Source organism: Vulpes vulpes, chromosome 13 (genome assembly GCF_048418805.1).
Source record: "Vulpes vulpes isolate BD-2025 chromosome 13, VulVul3, whole genome shotgun sequence".
Taxonomy (NCBI): domain Eukaryota; kingdom Metazoa; phylum Chordata; class Mammalia; order Carnivora; family Canidae; genus Vulpes; species Vulpes vulpes.
The window spans coordinates 75,489,533-75,506,977 of record NC_132792.1 but is presented as its reverse complement, the minus strand read 5'-3'; the positions used below and the strand labels follow the sequence as shown (position 1 = coordinate 75,506,977).

The 17,445-nt window shown below is 42.1% G+C and overlaps 1 protein-coding gene across 1 annotated transcript in view; it reads right to left on the bottom strand.

Annotated features, from left to right (window-relative positions):
- Positions 1-17,445, bottom strand: part of PXDNL (peroxidasin like) — a gene marked incomplete at its 5' end in the record, with an annotated part of 490,956 nt that overhangs the window by 404,722 nt on the left and 68,789 nt on the right.

Genomic DNA, 17,445 nt, shown 5'->3' with positions numbered 1-17,445 from the left:
ATCCTCTATGCTCCACCTATTCATTCCTCCTTCTCCAGCTCTGACAACCACTGATCTTTTTACTGTCTCCATCCTCTTTTATTTTTAAGAACTCTAGAATTCAGGCTTCCACAGCAGTGTACACACACACACATGACTTAAGATTCTCCTTCTTCCTTACACATACCTCCCAAGGGAAAGACGAAGAGAGCATTTTCCCACAGTATAAATCTCAGAATTCTTACAAATACATACTAGAATCTAGGAAAAATGTACAATTTACAATCTATGGTTTTAAGTGGTATAAAAGTTTGTTCTAACCTATGACATTCACTGCCAGAACTAGGAACTCTTTCTGTATTATGATCAGCAGGGACTTTGAAGAGTTTCCCCTTCTCCATTACACAATGCTGCTTGCTAAAATAGCGTGCTGGCTGTGGGATCAGAACAAGATCTGAGCAGAATGACGATAATGTCAAAACAAGGGTGACTCTACACTGGCAAAAAGTAAATTTACAAATCTTATCAAAATGTTACAATCTCCTAAACCTACTCTCTAGGCTAATGATTTGACCGTCATATCATTCTCAGACTGTAAAAACTTGTATGTCAGAAACCAATAACATTTTCTGGACATTAAATCATTTCAGACGCAACCTTAGTAAAGTCATGCTTAAGAGCGTTTCCAATGTTTCCTTAACAAAAGTAAGGTTTTCGTTTCCAGAGACATGAGTTGATCATTTTAATAATCTTTGTAAATAATGTTATACCCTGCCCTATTAAAAGAGAGAGAGAGAGAACCTTTTGGAATTGACATCTGTACCTCTAGACTTCAATGGCTATGATAATTTTAGGGCTAATTACAGCAAGTAACATTTAAATAGTTCCCAACAAATGGTGAGCACTATACTACAGAGGAGAAGACTGAAGCCAAAGAACTTAAGACACTTGTCCAAGGACATGCAGCTAATAAATTGTGCAGGGAGAATTCAAATGCAGGCAGCACGGTTCCAGGGTCCGTGATCCTAACTACTGAGCACGCAGCCTCACAACTAGACCTGTCAATACACTTTAGGCAAAACATAAATTCACTAAAATTCTTCCTCGCACAAAAATACTGGGAAGTCATGCAGTCATATGCCTTCAGTGGGATTTTATTCCCAGTGTGACTGGAATCATATCACAGGTACACAGTCCATACTGGCCATGAGGTACCATAGCACACTGCATAGACACGATATGCACAATATCACTGAGAAGGACACCCTTTTAGAAACAACTGTGCAGGGCTTGAAGGTTATAAAATGAAAAGCTATTCTGAGACAGTGAGAGAGGAAGCAAGGGCCAGGGGGCAACCGCCTCAGCCTGATGACTTTCTGCTGCCCTAGCCAGGACCCCATTGCTCAAGCCTGCTGGAGGAAGAAGAGTACAGGATGGTACATGGGAAGTTCTGCCGAACATTGGTCAGAACTTTAGAGTGTCAATTTAGACTTCCCTTAGTAAATTAAAGTTAGTTTGCTTCCTGCTGCCTCCAGACAGTCCAGGTTACTACTGAACTTGACCTACTGCACTGAATAAAGGCAAATGGAAATTCAGTCATGGATGCAAAATCCTTCATGTCTTTAAAAATGACTGATACTCTTAGATATCTGATTCTTTGTGTGGGTCCCACTCTTAGTATAATAACCCAGATGTCTAAAATTCAGCACTAGATTATACTCTGATGTCATGCTTAGAAAAAAATGGTATTCTGCTCTGACAAAACTCCACTTCCTCTTCTTTTGCATTCAGTAAGTTCAAAGAGTTAAAAGAAAAACATAATCAGAAATAAGGCAAATGCAAAAAGGGAAAATATAAGATTTAGGAAAGGTAGATGGGAGACATTGATTTTTATCTTCTCCCATCACTAAAATTTTAATTTTTTTTTAATTTTTTTTATTTATTTATGATAGTCACAGAGAGAGAGAGAGAGGCAGAGATACAGGCAGAGGGAGAAGCAGGCTCCATGCACCGGGAGCCTGACATGGGATTCGATCCCGGGTCTCCAGGATCGCGCCCTGGGCCAAAGGCAGGCGCCAAACCGCTGCGCCACCCAGGGATCCCTCCCATCACTAAAAGTAGCTGTTAGACACTTGAAATCCTTTCTGGACAAATGTGAGGTATAAGTAAATAAAATGCTACTATAACTGACTTTGGGAAGTTGTGATGGTATGACAGGTGATGGCCCTGTTTTCTTGGTGCTCCTTGTGAGCACTGTAAGGATTCCCATGGGGCCTGAGTTATAATCCCTAGTTGGAGACTACTTTTAGAACATTTTAAAAATAAATTCTCAATATTGCACCAGCTTTTCATCCGTGCTTGTCTTGAGAGGTGGCCAAATATAGATGATAGCCAACAGGGAGGATGGTGGATGAAAAAAGAAGGGAACAGTTCAGGCGGACAGGCACTCTGATGCATGTATGTGGGGTGAAGAAGGAAACAAACCATCTTTTTGTGTACCAATGTTTTGCTTAAACCAAGGGGACCAACTCGAGAAGCGAGTATCTTCATTAGTACCTCTTCCATGCCCCCGCACTACAGTATCAGCCAGCACTCAGATAGCCCATTTCTACTTGCTGGAATTTTGGCATCTAGTTGTGAAGGCTGAGAAAATTAAGGCCATTCCACCTTAGGTTCAGCGTTAGCGCAGGAACAGCCATCTCAGGCCTCTGTGAATAAGAGCTGAACTTTACCTTGCTTCAGTTACAGTTTACAGCTTAACGCCCTAGAAAGCCCCATATCAGAATGAGAACAGAGCTCAAGCCAGTGCAGGAAGCCCCATAATAGAATGAGAACAGAGCTTAACGCCCTGAAAGCCCCATATCAGAATATAAACAGAACTTGAGACATTCCTCCAGCCCTTCTGGAGGTCCTCTAGACCAGCCCATAAAACTAAGCTGGAACCCACCTCTGGGTCCAAGTCCCTGCTCTGCTGTGTCAGGTGTACTTAGACCCAAGTTCGAGCTTGTCAATAAACCCTCCTGTGTTTGCATCGGTGTCGGCTCCTTGGTGGTTTCTCGGATTCGCGATCTTGGGCACAACAGATGATTTTTCATTGGAGCTTTAGCTGATCTAACACAAGGGCAGACCATGAAAAATGCCAGGATCTGGCAAGCAGTTGGGGAAATCTATCCTTGGGAGACCTCTCAAGTTTTTTCCAAACCATGTGTGTAGGCAGCTGCCTCTTCTAACTACTCATGGGGCTCACAATCCAGGGGACACTGGTAAATGAATCCTAAAATCTGTGTCCTGGATTTTCAAAGTGGCAGCAGAGTAGGAGGCTCGTAGGCTCATTTGGTACCACAAACACAGCTCGATAACTATCAAATCATCCTACACATCCCAAGAGTTAACCTGAAGACTGACAGAATGAACTGAACAACTAAAGGGAGAGAAGAGGCCACATGGCAGAAGGTAGGAAGTGTAGAGACATGGCTTAGGGGAGAAACGGATCCTGGCTGCTGCAGAGGGGAGGGAGCTATGGTGGAGGATAAGAGTGAGGTAGAGAAGCACGTAGGGGTAGGGGAATGCACAAGAACATTTCCCCAAAGCCACTGACCTAGAAAACGAGAGGAGCTGAATTTTGGGAGCACTTGCAATCAGATGGACTTGAGGCTAGAGTTTTAAAGGTCAGCGGGGTTGGCTGGGAGAGAGCCCACAGGGCACTGCTCTGCTCCTGGACAGAAGGCAGGCAAACAATGGGGAGGTGGTGGGCAAAAAGCATGGAAAAGTGATCTGAGGAACACTAGGGGCACATTAGTGGGGAGATTATTCACCCTTCTCAGAGCATAGCCATAAGAGGCAAGAAGCATGAATACACCTCTCTGGTAAGAAAGTTGCTTACTGACACCATTTCCCTCCCCTGCCCCTCAGCATAAACATGGAGCCGCCTGCAGAAAGCAATACAAGGCCAATACTGGTTGCCTAATTTGCTTAACACCAAGCCACACCCGCCCTGTGCTGTGGCAGGACTGTCCTTCTCAGTCAAGCTGTCCTCGGCTTCAGTCCTAGCATGGCAGGCCCCTCCCGCAGAAGACCAGCACAAACTCTTGCCCACACTGCAGAAATACAAACAATTATTAAGATACTGTTATGAAAAAGTATATGTCAACAATTTAGGCAACCTGGAAGAAATGGACAAATTCCTAGAAACAAATGAATTACCAAAACTAAACCTGGAAGAAATAGACAACTTGAACAGACTGACAGCCAGCAAAAAAATTGAATCAGTAATCAAAGAACTCCCAACAAACAGAAGTCCAGGACCAGATGGCTTCCCAGGAGAATTCTACCAAACATTTAAAGATGAGTTAATACCTATTTTTCTCAAACTATTCCAAAAAATAGAAGGGACAGGAAAACTTCCAAATGCATTCTATGAGAGCAGCATTACCCTGATACCAAAACCAGATAAAGACTCTACTAAAAAACAGAACCACAGGTCAATATCTCTGATGAACATGGATGTAAAAACTCACCAAGAAAATACTAGCAAATTGAATCCAACCACACATTTTAAAAATCATTCAGCATGGGAATTTATTGCTGAGTTGCAAGGGTAGCTCAATATTTGCAAGTTGATCAACATTATACACTACATTAGTAAAAGAAAGGATAAGAACCATACGATTATCTCAATAAATGCAGAAAAAGCATTTGATGTACAGCATTCACTCATGAAAAAAAAAGAAACCCTCAACAAAGTAGGTTTAGAGGGAACATACCTCCACATAATAAAGGCCATCTACGAAAAAACCAAAGCTAATAACATCTTTTTATTATTATTATTATTATTATTATTATTATTATTATTATTATTCATGAGAGACAGAAAGAGAGAGAGAGAGAGAGAGAGACAGGCAGAGGGAGAAGCAGGCTCCATGCAGGGAGCCTGACGTGGGACTCGATCCCGGGTCTCCAGGATCACGCCCTGGGCTGAAGGTGGCACTAAACCGCTGAGCCACCCGGGCTGCCCTAATATCATCTTTAATGGGGAAGAACTGAGAGCTTTTCCTCTCTGATCAGGAATAACACAGGGATGTCCACTCTCACCACTATTATTTAACATAGTACTAGAAGTCCTAGCCATAGCAATAAGACAACAAAAAATAAATAAAATGCATCCAAATCAGCAAAGAAGTCAAATTTTCACTATTTGTAGAAGACGTGATACTGTATACTGAAAACCTGAAAGACTCCATCAAAAAACTGCTAGAACTGATACATGAATTCAGTAAAGTCACAGGATACAAAATCAACATACAGAAATCCATTGCATTTCTATACACCAATAACCAAGCAGCAGAAGGAGAAATTAAGGAATCAATCCCATTTACAACTGCTCCAAAAACAGCAATACCTAGGAATAAACCTAAGAGCTGATAGACCTGTACTGTGAAAACTGTAAGACACTGAAGAAAGAAACTGAAGATGACACCAAAAATGGACCATGCTCATGGACTGGAAGAACAAATATTGGTAAGATGTCTATACCATACTACCCAAAGCCATCTACACTTTTAAAGAAATCCCTATCAAAATACCAACAGCATTTTTCACAGAGCTAGAAAAAACAAGCCTAAAATTTGTGTGGAACCACAAAAGACCCCAAGTCACCAAAGCAACCTTGAAAATGAAAAGCAAAGCTGGAGACATCACAGTTCTGGACTCAGAGTCTAGAGTGCTGACCGTTACACCATGGGCCCAAATTCTGGACTTTGAGTTGTATCAAAAAGCTGTAGTGATAAAAACAATATGGTACCGGCACAAAAACAGACACATAGATCAACATATAGAATACAAAACCAGAAATGAACTGACAACTCTATGGTCAGATAATCTTCACCAGAGAAGGAAAGAATATGCAATGGGAAAAAAACAGTCTCTTCAACAAATGGTGTTTGGTAAACTGCACAGCTACGTGTAAAAGAACAGAACAGCCCACATGCTTACAACCAAACACAAAAATAAATTCAGAGTGGACTAAAGGCCTAATGTGAGACTTGAAATCATCAAAATCCTGGAGGAGAACACAGGCAGTAACCTCTTGGACACTGACTACAGCAACTTCCTTCTAGATATATCCCTTGAGGCAAGAGAAACAAAACCAAAAATAAACTATTAGGAGTATACCAAAATAAAACCTTCTATACAGTGAAGGAAACAATCAATAAAACTGAAAGGCAACCTATGGAATGGAAGAAGATATTTGTGAATGACATATCTGATAAAGGGCCAGTAACCAAAATATATAAAGAAGTTAAAAAACTGAACACCTAAAAAAAGGAATAATCCAATTAAAAATGGGCAGAAAGCATGAACAGACATTTTTTCCAAAGAAGACATCCAGGGACGCCTGGGTGGCTCAGCAGTTGGGTGTCTGCCTTTGGCCCAGGGCGTGATCCTGGAGTCCTGGGATCGAGTCCCACATCAGGCTCCTTGCATGGAGCCTGCTTCTCTCTCTGCCTGTGTCTCTGTTTCTCTCTCTCTGTGTCTCTCATTAATAAATAAATTAACTATTAAAAAAAAAAGAAGACATCCAGATGGCCATCAGACACATGAAAAGATGCTCCACATCACTCACCCTCAGGGAAATGCAAATCTACAATGAGATACCACCTCACACCTGTCAGAATGGCTAAAATCAACAACACAAGAAACAACAGGCATTGGTGAGAATGTGGAGAAAGGGGAACCCTCTTGCTCTGTTGGTGGAAATGCAAACTGGGGCAGCCTTGTGGAAAACAGTATGGAGATTCTTCAAAAGGTTAAAAATACAACTATCAGGCAGCCCCAGTGGTGCAGTGGTTTGGCACCACATGCAGCCCAGGGTGTGATCCTGGAGACCCGGGATCGAGTCCCACGTCGGGCTCCCTGTGTGGAGCTTGCTTCTCCCTCTGCCTGGGTCTCTGCCTCTGTGTGTGTATGTGTGTGTCTGTGTGTGTGTGTGTGTCTGTGTCTATGAATAAATAAATAAAATCTTTTAAAGAAAAATACAACTACCTTACAATCCAGCAATCACACTACCAGGTATTTACCTGAGAAATACAAAAATACTAATTCAAAGGGATACCTGTACCCCAAGGTTTATAGCAGCATTACCTACAATAGCCAAATTATGAAAGTAGCGCAAGTGTCCACCACTTGATGAATAGATGTGGTATATACATAGAATGGAATATTACTCAGCCATAAAAAAGAATGAAATCTTGTCATTTGCAACAACATAGATGGTATCATGTTAAGCAAAATAAGTCAATCAAAGAAAGACAATTATCATACGATTTCATTCATGTGGAATTTAAGAAATAAAGAAGCAAAGGGAAAAAGAGAGAGAGGCAAACCAAGAAACAAAGTCTTAAATATAGAGAAATAAACTGATGGTTACTAGAGGGGAGGGGGATGGGAGGATGGATGAAATAGGTGATGGGGATTAAGGAGTGCACTTGTGGTGAGCACCTGATATTTTAGGGAACTGCTGAATCACTATATTGTACATCTGAAACTAATATTACACTCTATGTTAACTATGCTGGAATTAAAATAAAAACTTAGGGCAGCCTGGGTGGCTCAAGTGGTTTAGCACCGCCTTCGGCCCAGGGCCTGATCCTGGAGACCCGGGATCGAGTCCCATGTCAAGCTCCTTGCATGGTGCCTGCTTCTCCCTCTGCCTGTGTCTCTGCTTCTCTCTCCACTCTGTGTATTCTCAGAAATAAATAAATAAAATCTTAAAAAAAAATTAAAAAAAATAAAATAAAATAAAAACTTAAAAAATACTTACAAAAAATAACAGATCTGTGTCCTTACTCTTGGAAACCATTTACACAAAGTATTATGGGTATCTATCATATTATATAGATAAAGCATTCTGCAGCAGTTGAGGTTAAATGAGGGCCTATTGGTCTGCTGTTAAATGAAGTTAATAGACTTAGGAATTTTTTTTTTTTTACAGTATCTTTAGCTGAAATGATATTCATGTTTTTCTTTTTTCCATTTTAAAATCCAAACATAAAACGTTTTTTTCCTGCTCAGAAGAAAAATCACTGGGAGAGGAATGATACAGTGATCCAAACTGATCAGATGGAACAATAAAACAAGATGATTTTCAAACATAGCTCAGTTTTTCACTGCATGGTCTGGAGTTAGACAATAAAACCGGGTTATGTCATTTGTTGTAGCTATTCTGTTGCCTGAAAGAAAGGCAGACTATTTAAAATGCTTAAATGTTTTCATGTTGCATTTGGAAAAGATCCCATGGTGTGAATTTTGGTCAGGTGCACTCAATCTCATGCAATAGCAGGAAGGAGAATGCCTTCCACATACCTTAAGAAACAGTTTATTGTAACTCAGAGTAGAAAGGAACATACAGGTTAGATAAAGAACACACCAAATTGTTTAAACTATATCAGTAACCTATTTGTTTTTGATAAACATTTTAATGACGTAAACCTAGGTCACCACTATGGACTGAATGCTTGATTCCCCTCCAAATCCACGTGTTGAGCCTGAATCCCCATATAGTGGTATTAGGAGGTGGGGTCTTTGGGGCACATTTAGGTCTTGAGGGTGGAGAGCTCATGATGGGATTAGGGCCCTTACAGGAAGAGACAGGAGGGAGATGGTCTCTCTCCCCACCACATGAAGCAATGAGGAGGCAGCCGTCTGACTCACTGGACCAGGAAGGGAGCTTTCAGCAGACACTCGATCTTGGACCTCCTGGCCTCCAGAACTCGAAGAACCAAGTGGCATTTCAACCGCCCAGTCTCTGGTATTTTGTTCTTATTTTGTGTTCGCCCATGCTAACACATCCCCTTAGGTAAATGTACCACTCCACTGGATTAAAAAAAGAAAAAAAACTTTCTAAAAACTATTTGAAGATGCCATTGAAGCAAGGGAATGGGCGAATAGAAACATTTAGTTGCTCAACATCCACTATCTCCTTAACTTGATTTCTGTGATTCTCACCATTACTATCATGTTTCTCTCCCCCTTTGGAGCCAGAAACATCGGGCTCATTCGGAGCCTGGGCCGGGACATCTGCTACAGCAGTGATGGCCTCCAGATGCCTTGGCTCTGAGGCTTGTAGCCTCTGTTTCCCTCTTTCACATAAGGTCTGCGTCTTGCCTCATCCGTCCAGACCTCGGGCACCCAGCTACTTGCTAACACTAATCTGTTAGCGAACACGTCTCCTTGGAACCGCAAGCTCCAAGGAAAACATGCTCCTCTCCCTATGTGTTCCTCCTACACGACCTCCATTCTCTTTGCCTATCGCTCACACAAAACATTCCCCATGTTTTAAAAAACAGACAAAACAGCAAAATTCCTCCGACCTTCTTCTTTTCTAACACCTTGAAGGCAAAATTTGCTCTCTGCTACCCCCAATTTCTTCTGACAGATTTGACCACCCTCCTCCACTCCTTGTTTTGTTGCTATGTTCTTCTCTGACTCCTCTTCTTCTTCCCCCAGGGTCAGCACACCTCACAGCTGCAGCGGGCACCATGCCCAGCACCATGGGGAGTCGAGCAGTGCACAGACTTCGCACCCACTGCCCGCAGTCCTGGCTCTTGCTTATAAATGTGTTCCCTTGACTGTGGGGCTTTCCAGAGTTCTAGCCTATGCAGACTTTTCTCATTCTACAAGCGCCTCCTGGGAAATCACATTTCCTCCCTCCAGCTGAATTAATGCACACTCTTATCCCAATGATCTCTCAGAACTGCATCCCTCTCCACCAGGATGCCCAAGTAAAACTCAACAAAGTTTCTCTATTTTTCAGATTTACCCTTTGTCACTTATTTTCACTATATACATTACCTATCAAGCTGACAAACCAGGACATTCACTATCCTTTCTTACTCCATAAATGCAAAAAAACAGATTGGTCTTTATTGCATCGGACCTGTACAGTTATTCGACTTCTGATATATGCACTCTCTAACTAGAACAAGGACTTCAGCTTTGTGGCCTCGTATTATCATTATTCCCGCAAAAACTGTATTGTGCAATGCTTCTCTTCATCTCACTTATGAATCTACAGTAGGGATTGAAATGTGGAGTTCTGTGTAGAAAACACTATTCTCTTTCACTAATTTAATCTGCGTACATCATCTAAGTGCAAGCTATTGTAGGAAATCCGAGGCGAGACCCCTTGGGTCCTGGCATCAATAGGCAATTGCTCATCTCTATTTTTCGGGTGAGAATCCTGAGACTTCAGAGATGGGGATGCTAATACCTGGTGGAGGCCAACTTCTGAAATCTGGAAAAGCAAACCTACGACTCCTTTATCCTTGCAATCTGGCTTCCATTCCTTTTCTGCTGAAGGTGCTTTTGCTAAGTCATCTGCACCATCCAACTCTCAGGCTTTCCAGTTTCCAAGCCCGACTCTGTCAAACCTGGGTCACGCCTCCTGGGACATATCCTGCTGCCTGTCCTATGTTGGCTAGCTCACTTTATCCCCTCCAGTGGTGTGTTCCTGTCCCACACCTCCACCCTGCCCCCTCCCTGGCACTTTAGGGGAGTGAGGACTCAACACCACAGATCTACATTTCCAGCTCCTCATAACTACTGCTGGGCTTCAACTATTTGTCCCATGAGAGACCCTCAAATTAACATGTCCAGATAAGACTTGTTTATCCCCTAAACTAATTCTCCCATAGGTTGGTTTGATTGATGAATGACTCCCAGATATCAGGGATGGGGCATACCCTGGACACAATGCCAACAGCTGGAAGCTTTTATCACTTCACAGCCTTGGGCCTGCCCTCTCCTCACTGTTCCTCCACCCAAGATCCTCAAGTGGGCTCCATGAACACTCACCTTCTAGAACAGCCTCTTCTAGCTCCTCTCTGAGGACCAAGCTGTCCTGAATCGTTAGGGTGGTGAGACTACACCATGTTAGACCCCCAAGATTGGAGGCATTTGCTGAAATAGTGTACCCTGACTTATTAAGCAGGCAATGAAATAGGAAACGCATTTCAACTATTCCATTTTCTCTCCAACAGGTCAACAGTTGGGGTAGGTCTGAATTTAGATATAGTTCGCCTGAGTCCCTCCTCCCTACCTTCAACCATGCCAAATGGAGGAAGTGTCTAGGGAGTCCAGGCCTGCTCACTACGGTTAAGTGATAACTCAAAGCCAGCAAGTTATGTCAGTTACAAAAAAGTTATGAAAAATTCTGTTTCAAAGGCCAAAGTAATCCCTGAGAGTTAATTTTTTTTTTTTTTTTTAAACCTGGTTGTCTGATTGGATTGGAAACTGGAAAAAGCTGAAGGAATCCTATTTTCTTCTTGAACGAGATGACACTTTTATCAGCTAGATAAATGTTTTCATGACGGAACTTGTTCTTTTGCCATTTGCCACCCACAGCCTCCCTCTCAAGGCTGGTATATCTGGAGGGCAAGGCGAGCTTTGTACACAAAGGAAATGCCTTAATTAAATAGTTAATGCTTCACTTTGCCCATACTCTCCAATCTAAAACTTTTGGGGAAATTCTCAAATCACTTTTTATATTTTTCTAGTGGAATCGAGATGGTTTTTAGAGTTTGTTTAATCACAGTCCCTGAGTTCAACCGAAGCTCGATCTCTCACTCCTGGGAATTCTAAAAATCACATTTCATAACCAGCAATTGAGATTCTGGAGGTACCACCTAGTGACCTGGTGCTGAAGTAAAGTCAACAAAAGCTACATGGGGCTTCTGATTATTGAACAGGCTCCCTAAAGTTCATTACTAGAAATTTTTTGTTTGCTAATTCCAATTCTGAAAGATTTGCTTTACTGAAGTACTCAGTGTAAGAAGTGGGAGTTTCTGAATGGTAGTGGACTATTTGGTAAACGATATTTGCTTTGAATGCCTAATGATCTCTCTCTTTTTTTTTAATATTTTGTTTAAATTCAACTTGCCAACATATAGTATAACCCAATGATACCTTTATAGATGGTAGTAAATTAAAATTGGAGGGAGTAGTTCTGTACTTTTCTAGATTTGAAACACCAACCGTAATCAATCATTTAGTATAGTGAAGTTTCCTTACCTACAGTTGAGAAAAATATATTAAGGTGAAAATTTTAAAAACATGGAAAGACAAACTCAATAAAGTCATACTACTACTAATTAACATTTACAAAGCACTTTGGCTATGTTTATTTACATTGTTTCCACTGTTACAATGACAACCCATACATGTTTAAATGTGGTTTAACAAAAATTCTTGATGCTGCTGTTAGGGAGAAATCAGGCCAGGCCTTAGCTTCCAAAGGCTGATGGGCTTTTTCTTTTCCAGAATTCTTATCTCAATGCAGTTAGTAGTGTGCCTTCATGATATTGCTTACTTGTAAATATAATCCTATGTCAAGGATTTGGAGCCCAAAAGAAGTAGAGCACCAGTTTTTGTAGACTTTACACATATTTCTTGGCCTTTATACTATTTCCCTAATAGAGTTCACAAATGGAAGGTCCTGACATAAAAGTACCCTACAAACATGTGTGGTTGGGCCTGTGTGGTGTTGCCTTTCACTTAAAAAATTTTTTTTAATTATCCTCTAAGATTTAAAAGTTAGGGAATTTCATTTTCGACTTCCATACCTTCTTGAAAAATGCAGCAAGCTCACTAACAATAGGCCCAAATTCCCACAGGGCAGCAATGACCTCAGTGGCTGGCTGGCCCTTGCTGCTGGCTCACCTCTCACCCCTCCTGACCTCCACAGATCCAAGCAAAGCTGGTTGCAGTCCATCACACGACTCACGCAGTAGTTTGTCTCTCATCTTCCCACCTCCCTCACATGGCTTGACCGGGCAGCTTCCTGGAGGTATTTGAATTTGCGGCTCCTATCCTTAATTGTAAACATAATACTAGTGAACCCTTCTATAGTACTTAGTAGGGCCAGACACTGTCCTAAGTATTTAACATGCATCATCTTATTTAGTCTTCAGAATAACCCGAGACAGTGGACACTATCAGCATCCCCATTTAGGGACTAGGAAATTGAGACATCAAGGAGTCGAGAACTCACCCATGGCAACACACATTTCATCTGTAGGAGTATCTGGCTCATGAGCAGGCCCAGTCTGGAACCTGCAGACCCAACCATTAGAATTTATTTCCGGGGCAGCGCCGGTGGCTCAGGGGTTTAGCGCCACCTTTAGCCCCGGGCATGATCCTGGAGACCTGGGATCGAGTCCCAGGTCAGGCTCCCTGCATGGAATCTGCTTCGTCCTCTCTCTCTCTCTCTCTCTCTCTCTCTCTCTCTCTGTCTCTCTCAGTCTCTCATGAATAAATAAATAAAATCTTTAAAAAAAGAAAAAAAAGAATTTATTTCCATATGTATTGGAAGGCTCTTCACAAGTACATCAACAGTTTTAAATTCTGTCCATTGCATCTAGAAGACAGTGTCTAGTGAGTGCTAATTTCTTCTCTGAAACACCTAAGAATCAAAACTTTGGGTCCAGATCTGACCTAAGTAGCCTTTTAAGTCTATGGCACTTGATGAGACAAACTGCCCCTTGTCTGAAGCTTTTTTGCTGTCAGGAACTATCACAAAGTGACACAGGGACGGTTGCACGTATCAAGGCCCCTCTAGAGCTGTGCTGATTGCCTGCACAGTGCAGTGCTCCCAGGTTCAAGAGTCGGTCTGACTACTTTTTAGAGTAAGACTGATTTTGGCATCTGCAAGCGTATAAAATAAGCAAAATGCTTAATGGAAACCACCGTAAAGATGTATGGGAAATACGTGTGTCTCAACTCTGAACAACCACCGACCACTGACTTCAGCTTTTCATCACCAGGCTAAATTCCTCATTTCATGATGATGATTTAAAAAAAAAAAAAAAAAAAGACATACACTGCTGATGTTATCTCGCATCTCAAAATTCCAAGAATCTCAGGCTATTTCCCTCTGCTCAAGATTGAAGTTGGGACCGTGAGAGAAGTTCTCTGTTCCGTGGACACTGCGGACCCCACAGAAACTTCACTCCACTTCATGGAGTGGTTGAGCCTCACGTCAGCATGTGCTTTCAGCATCTGTCCTTGTCTTAGGGTGGAAGGCCTGGAAAGTGTGGTGAGGGGGTCTGTGTGTCACTCGTATTATCTCACTTAATGCAAACGTCAGCTCAGTGGGACAGGTTCATTGCCCCAGTGTTGAGACGCGGGGTGGTGCTGGAACCTTGGAACCAGGCCCACGTGCCGCCTGTTCTGATGGGCTCCCCGGTCTCAGTATCCAGCCCAGAGTCACCCCTGACGCCGGCTCAGTCGGTGCTGCCCGAGGCCCCGAGGCAGCCCGCGCCCTGCCGAGTCCTGGGGGTCTGGGGGGTCTGGGGGTCCGCTCGCTCCGCCCTGGGGGCCGCAGCCACAGCCCCAGCCCCAGCCCCAGCCCCAGCCCAGCCCCAGCCGCAGCCCCAGCCCTGCTAGTTCTGTCTGGGTCCCCAGACAGGGCAGGCACCTGCTGAGCGACCGGGGCCAGGAGACCTTGGGGCACACGGTGAAGGGCGTAGGCGGAGCCCGCGCGGGGGACCGGCAGGCTCGAGGTGCGAAGTCTCCGTCGTCCAAGTCCATCCCCCGTCTCGGCTCCCCTGTGCTGCTCCCAGAGCGCGGAGCCACGACGCTGTCCCGGGGAGGGGGAGGGGGCGGGGGCGCCCGGCAGACCCCGCCCCCGCCCCGCGGGCCCCGCCCCCCCCCCCCCCCCGCCAAGGGCCTCCTGTGTCCTGGACCTGGACCCCCCAGGTCGCGGGGCGGGGGCGGGGGCGGGGCGAGCCACCCTGGACAGGTACCTAGGGAAGGTTTTTCAGCGCATCCTCAAAGACTGAAACTTTTCAGACACACTAGCACCTTAAGAAGCGGAAAAGTACTAGAAAAACGAATTACAGCCTGGGACGGTCCCAGACGACCAGGGCCGCAGACCTAGTCTCTCCAGACTTGATCAACCTTAGGAGGAAAGAGACCCACTCGCCTTTCCAGTAGTTTTTCAGCCCCTTAACATTCCACTGTGGGTGAATACTGCCCTCTTTTGGCAAAACGTTCAAACTTGACTATGTGGGGTTTTAGTATTTTTTTAAAATCCAGAGATCAGAAGAAAAAGTAACCTCTATGAAAAAGAATGATTTTAAAATGAACCAGGTGTGCTTGACATTGTCCGAGCCTATTTTATTTCCTAAGTATTGCAATGAACTAAAAAAGGTCATTTCTTCCTTTCGATCCCATGCCTTACAAGGACTGTGCTTTTGCTTTGTGCATACAAGTTTGTGCACTGTTTTCAGTTCAAAACACAATTATTAGCTTGTATTCATAGAGCATTTTTCCAGGATAGACTATGCACTCTCTACTTGAGCTGCCATTAAATGAAAAAAAAATCTGATTACCTCTTGGGATACAGGGCTAAGAGATGCAAGCAAGGCCCGGGGAACCCCATGAATGGCACGGCCACTGCAGATGCGAGATTCTTCTCTGGAGTGCCTCAGGACAACTCTCCCACAGAAAAGTATTATTAGATATGTTAAATACTATGAATATTTTTTAAATGCATCAATATGTTAAGTTAAAGATACACACAAGAGTCCAAAAATGAAGGGAAAATGAGAAGTTATTAGCAAGATAAAACACCAAAGGCTGGCTCACCTTGATAGTATTTGCTCAACCAAGTAAAAGAAACAGATCTGGGGATAGTAGGGTTACAGAAAGGAGAAGAAAAAGCCTTTTTCCTAAGTGGAGGGTCTTAACTGGAAAACCTCTATTTTCATCAAGTTCATTAAGGATGAACTAGAAATAATCCACATTACCCCCTGCCCCCATCCACCCAGAGAACACAAGAAAAACTGCCTGTTTCAAACTTTCCTTGGGGAGAAAGGGATTTAAAAACAAACAAACCACCTCCCTGGAGATGTAGTATTTCCAAATTAGCTTTTAAAATAAAATTTAAAAAGATACACTAGGTGACCACCAACCCCAGAACATGCTATAGGAGCATCAAACCAAATGGACTTTAAAGTGAAAAATATTAAAGAGCGTTCCCACATAATGTTAAAGGCCCAAACAGACGTAGCAAACCGAAAGTGTAGCATCATTGCATCAAAATATACAAAGAAAAATCCAAACTACAATGAACTGACATTCTGCCATCCAAGTGAGAGGTTTTGCTAAAAAACACAAGAGCATACAAAAAAAGTTTAGACTGTATTAGATTTGAATACAATCAAAAATTTGATTCAAAAGACATTTACAGAATACTATACCGAACAACAAAATATATATTCTTTCAAAGGACACCAAGGCATTTATTAAAAATGACTATATATGGGCAATAAAACGAGAAACAAGGTTGCTCTTGTTCATTGCTTCTATTCAACACTGTACTGGAGGTCCCAACCAGCATATCTGGCAAAATTTAAAAAAAAAAAAAAAAAAAAAACACCCAAAGGAAAAAATAAACTGTCTTTATAAAGATGATTAATCACAAGATGGTATGATTTAAGTAATGTACAAAAATCAAGAATAGAGCAAAATATAACTTTAACAAACAATGCAATAGCATTGAAAAATACAAAATATTTACACATAAATCAAGACATCTGAAACAAAATTAGGTACGTTTAGTAAGACATTTAATAAGATATAAATAAAAGGAGAGAAGTACCCTATTCACGGATTGGAGGATTCCATATCATAAACATGTTAATTCTCACACAAATTGATTTATAAATTCAGTGATCCCAAAATGTGTAAAAGTGTTCTGAGAAGTGGACTGTAATGTCTAACAAAAAGTCAAATGATTCAAGAATAGCCAAGAAATACCTAAGTTTAAATTAAAGGAGCTTATCTCACTACGGCAAGAATTATTGTAAATCTATTTAAGACTGTAGTTTTAGCACAGGGATCCATAAATTGACTGACAAAATAGAAAAGAAAATCTAGATACAAAGCACAAACATACAAAAATGTATGACAACACTGTAGATCAGAAGAGGAAAATGGGACTTTTCAAAAAATGGTGTTGAAACAGTTGATCAAAAAAGTAAGAAAAAAAAGTATTGTTTCTCACTTTAGACAAAGATTAACAGTATGTGTAAGACTTAAATGTGAAAGAGAAAAATCACAGAACTTTTAAAGAAAATATAGGCTAATATTTTCATGATTCTGGATTGAGGTTGCGTGAAGATGAATGTGACACAATTAAAATTGAAAATTCTAATTCATGAAAGACGCCACAAACAGAAGGAGAACAGAAACCACAAGCTAATGAGAGATCTGTAGTACATGTAACTGACAATGGGTTAATAGCCAGACTACATGAGGAACCATACAAGCCAATTTCTTTAAAAGAAACTACCCAATAAAACATTTCCAAGACTTGAATGTAAACTTTACAGAAAGGAGATGTAAACCAAGAAACACTCAAAAAGGTACAAAACCTCCTTAATAAGTAACAAAGCCTCTATAACACTT